Genomic DNA, 5803 nt, shown 5'->3' with positions numbered 1-5803 from the left:
TGACCTTGTGAAATTCTCTGCCTTTAAAAGAAAAGAACATCATTGACGAACACGAAAAAAAATAAATAAATATTCCACGACACGAAAGGATCACCACAAGAGCAACAATTTAAAAAAAAACCATTAGGTCATTTTGCTTCTACAGTACATTGATATATTATATATATTTATATTTATATATATATACATATACATATATATATATATATACACATACATACATATATATATATACATACGTAAATAATATATATACATATGTATATATATATACATACATTACTCTACAAGGTTTCAGATCACACTTTAAATCAGTGCCGTTGAAACAATCCTCTGTTGCCTCAAGGCAAGTGATTTAACCATATAAAATCATAATATGCTAATGATTACAACTCCCAGGTTATTTAAGTTGTCTACTAGTTGAAACTTCAACATCAAGATTTTTTGTTAAGTTAATCTGATATCTCTTGACAGAGGTGTGCCCTTCCTGCCTCGGAATAAGAGGTCATTTGAAAAGTTTCTCTTTTTTCCGTTTTTCCCTTTGGAAAGCACCACAGCCTCTATAGGTAGTACCGCACTGCTGCTTCGCCACATTCTCTGTAATCCGAATCATTGATATAGTAAAACCTTCAGTGTTCTTAAGTCAATTAGTGTAGAATAATGCAGCATCATGGTAAACATTTCTTTAGAAAAATGAATTTGTATTGCTCTCACTGTCTAAAATCAACTAAGTGAAATCTCGTCATAAAATCCATTAATAAATCATTAATGTTCACTCCCAGAAAATTAACTGATGGCGCAAGAAGTGTGAAGGGGCGAACCACAATCTCTTCTAAGAATGGTACAGAGTATAATTAATACCTTGTTGTAACACGCGTAGATATATCTCATTCTCAGGTTCATAAACCTTGCTGAGAATCTGACCCCATCAGCCCGGATGTCCAAGAATTAATAATTAATTTTCCCTAAGAATTCTAATACTTATTCTTTCTCCATTCTTTATCTGTAAATAAAACTTACGTGTGTCAAACTTTAAGAATTCCAATATTCCATTCTCAATCCCAGATTACTGTCGCTTAACAATATTAAATTTTATACATGTCTATGGAGTCGATACAAGTGGATATTCGTATGATTAATAATAAATTCTCTAAGATTTCTCTCTCAGTCAGTGTCAGTAATCCCGCAAACGCGGTAATCTTGAAACTTGATCGTTATGAAGTCTATCCACGATTTCACTCAAGTCATTCCAATTTATTGCAATCGCCTCTACCTCGCATCTGAAGCTTACGTAAGGAGAGCCAAGAATATTATGTACTAACCAGGCAACAAACTTGTATATGACTGATGTGATTAAAAAAAACCATGAGAACGAGAGAGAGAGAGAGAGAGAGAGAGAGAGAGAGAGAGAGAGAGAGAGAGAGAGAGAGAGAGAGAGAGAGAGAGAGAGAGAGAATTATCAAGAATACATAATTGAACATGATGAAGTGATGTGGTCGTGATACCTACGAACGATTTCAACAGTCTCTTGTCGATCCGAGTATAATGGATTAACACGGGGGAAAGAAAATCTGATAGTGTGTACCACATATACAGTAACTGCCTCTATATGTATTGTTATGTCTGCATATATAATATGCTGTGCATATATATATATATATATATATATATATATATATATATATATATATATATATATATATATATATATATATATATATATATATATATATATATATATATATATAACTAATAACTAACACTAAAAAAATTTCAAACCAATAGGACAGGAGAAATAACACAATTGAAGCATAGCAAAATTAGTCTACAAAGCATATCAGTCACTACGTAGCTATATTCCCTTCGTGAATAAACTACCCCAGAATTATGACTTGCTTCAGTTCTAAAGCATAAAATCTTCCAGATAAAGGGTTCTTTGTGGTCTCTCCTGTTCTAGCATTTCCTAGCTTTGTTATTCTTGCCGAAGGATTTCACAGCCTTTCCCTTGGTTCAAAGTTTATCATTTCATGCAGGAAAACTTGGTCTTCAATCAAGTAGATGAGCATTTTCACCACTAATTAATGTCTGATTATCCTTAATAGTAAAACATACCAAGCCCAAGATGGGTACGTAACAGGTCCGGGGTAAGTTCCTCGTTGGACGAGTCGGTAGAGTTCTCGGCTAGCACTCTGCTAGTCCCGAGTTCGAGTATCCGGCCGGCCAATGAAGAATTAGAGGGATTTATTTCTGGTGATAGAAATTCATTTCTTGCTATAATGTGGTTCGGATTCCACAATAGGCTGTAGGTCCCGTTGCTAGGTAACCAACTGGTTCTCAGCCACGTAAAATAAGTCTAATCCTTCGGGCTAGCCGAAGGAGAGCTGTTAATCAGCTCAGTGGTCTGGTTAAACTAAGGTATACTTAACTTAACAGGTCTGGGACTACTTCTAAATAGTGACGTGGGCTTAGTAACGACAGATTCCGTGATCAAGCACAAAATTATAAAAATTTACTTAAGTAATTTCTAATAAAGGGATGGACAGCATTTTCAGCTTCGGGCCAATGCATAAAAATCTCATGAGCAGAATCTACGATTTTCAGCCTCTCGGCATAATAGGTTGTAGCATTCATCACACAAAACAATTCACTGACCGTTCATACTTTTTAGCCAAACTCATCCTAATTCACTGACCTTCCATACTTTTTAGCCTAATTCATCCTAAATCAATTAATCTCTTGTGGAAGCTACGCACGGTCGTCACGTTTTGGATATATTAATAAGAAACGCTTACAAGTAGAGGGCTACAAACGTCAATCAAGTAATCTGACCGTCCTTCGATAAGAAAAAATTAGAAATTAGGGTTTCAGGGCATTTCCAAAAAAACTATGACAGGACTAAAAACAAGACCATACTTAACAAAATGAGTAGCAATTTACTCAATGAATATCGAATGGCTTCATGAGAAATTTAACGCAGGCTTCTAGCCTCTAACAAAAAATAAATAAATAAAATAGTGAGAGAAGTCTGAAAACCTATAATTAGATGCTACAGACTTAATGAAAACGTGAAGCCAGGCGAAAAATAAAACCATCCAATATAAAATTTTGTTTAAAGAAAAAAAAAAGCTTTACCTTAAATGGACGTATTGACGTCCGAAGGGTCAAAAAGACATCGGCCATTACCCCTTTAAAACTCTAACTACTGATTCTTGGATGATGCCCATCACCAATTATACATATATATATATATATATATATATATATATATATATATATATATATATATATATATATATATATATATATATATATATATATATATATATATATATATATATAATATATATATATATATATATTAGTATATATATATAAAATGTAAGATAAAACTAAAACACATATACAGTCACATATATACACAATCTTATCTTTGATTTTGGAATTGGTCTAAATTTACAGCAAATTTAAAATATCAACTGGATTACCATCGTTCAGAATATGTAAATAACCTATTATTGTTTATAAAAATCATCCTTAAATTCACTGTTTGCACACAAACAAGGCTTTTCACCTACATCTCTAATATACAAATTCTTGGCCAAGGTTACCTAATGTTATTGAGTATTTGAATGATATTTTAATCTATATACATACTTCTCAGGGAAAAATAAATACAGACCCTTGAAGATTATTTATGTTCAAAATCTGATATCAAGTAGTTACTTTTGTTTCATTATTCTTCTCTACTCATAGAATATTACATAATGTATATTTAAGTAAATGATTCACTAACTCATGGAAAAGCCTTTAGTGAAACTCAGTTATTTCTACATTCTCAATTAATTTTTCAGTCTAATTCGACAGAACGTAAGAATTTTACCTTCAGCTAATCCTACAAAAAGTACACGCATTTAGAGCTATATTACTCATTTCTTTTAAGAAGTCTCTAAAACTAACAAAAACAATTTAATATCATCAAAAACTCAACTATAAATACATTTTTATGAATAATTCAAGTCACTGAAATATTATTTACTCTGTCATTACAAGAAATAAGGACAGCAGTTCTTAATTCAACAATATAAGAAATTTCCGCCTCAAGAATAATTACCAACCAGATTACAAGGAATGTGAATATTTGCATGTTTAAAGATACATAATTTAAAATACTCGAACTCACACTGATTGTGATAACTATCACATCCATAAATATTAGCATTACAAAAATTCCTATGAATACTATTAAAGTATGGAGGACACCCAGTCTGACCTACATATTTAAAACCACAAAGACAACATTTAATCAAGATGCTATTCCTAATCTAGAACATAAAGGTCAATTATAATTTAAATGGCTAATATTTCCACTATCCGAGACAGCTGAGCATGTTTTACATCTCTTATCAGAACAATTTTCCATAATGTCAATCATAAAATGTTAGGCGGAAAGATGAGGGCTGAAGAAAGATGAAAGTAACAGTAATTAGAGCGCCAGAGGCAATTAATTAAAATTAAAACTAAATTGTAATAAGCTAAGATTGGGAACATGAATAAAACAAAATACTGAAAACTAGAATTAGCTAGAATTAATAGATATAACAGAAATAACAAAACTTACCAAGCATACATCCAGTGGCAAGCCAACAGAAACCAATGTTAGATAAATTACTATATTAGGAAAAGGACTAATAAGGAGGATTATAAGCCTAGACACAAACATTCTATATATATATATATATATATATATATATATATATATATATATATATATATATATATATATATATATATATATATAGCCTCGATGGCCAAGTCGGTTAGAGCAGCAGCCTCCGACTTCTTAGAGGTCTGTGGCATGGGTTCAAATCCGCAGCTGACTGGTTAGAGAGGCGGACACTGCTATCCGTGTAGACACCCCAGGATTATGTATGTAAACAACGGATAGGTTTGCTTAAAAGCAAATGGGTGTTACAGACTAATACACACACAAACAAAGCCACTCCAACATCTAAAAACATAACAGACGCCTCACACGTCTCGACTGTCGACCTAACCGCGCAACGTCTCCTTGCTGCTGGGAGAAAGGGTGCCGGTGACTGGTACAATACATGTACATACGCTACCGGAGTCTAAGTGATGACAGGCAGGGCAGCCGATCGCGACGACAAAGTCTACCCCAAACACAAATCAAAGTCTTCCAAAAAGAAGGCACCGTGCTTACCCCATACAAATGGGAAAAAAACACGTTAAAAGAAGAAAATATATATATAATTATATAATATATATATAAACATATACGTATGTGTATAATATATATACATACATAAAGATATAATATAAACATTAAATTACGTACTTGAGTAATATGATATGCGCCACTTCCAACAAAACTGAGGCTAGAACAGGAATGTCTTCTTCAAACATTAGTAAAAAATTTGGCGTAAAGAACTATGCAATATGCCGCCTCCATTGTGGTAAAAAATAACTATTAATGCAGAACCCTTTTCGCAATCGCAAGCAACTACACGCCATGTTTCTGAAGAGGCATCATAGGAATTTCTACCATCGAGAATGTTATGCGGCGAGCGAAGGGCCAGCCAGTATATAAACAAGTCCTATCAACGCCTCGCCAACATATACGCACACACAGGCATTTGTTTCTACCTTTTACCCCTTCTACTGCAGACGGCAGGAATGCCAATGAAAAGTGACTTAAAGCCAAGAAGAAAACAAGGCAATTCCACTTAAATTAGGACAATCAGTAGACACAATTCGTCACTGTTTTGACGAACTGGCGTATCCC

Source organism: Macrobrachium rosenbergii, chromosome 25 (assembly GCF_040412425.1).
Source record: "Macrobrachium rosenbergii isolate ZJJX-2024 chromosome 25, ASM4041242v1, whole genome shotgun sequence".
In the NCBI taxonomy this organism is placed as follows: domain Eukaryota; kingdom Metazoa; phylum Arthropoda; class Malacostraca; order Decapoda; family Palaemonidae; genus Macrobrachium; species Macrobrachium rosenbergii.
Note: the sequence above shows the minus strand (reverse complement) of the source record.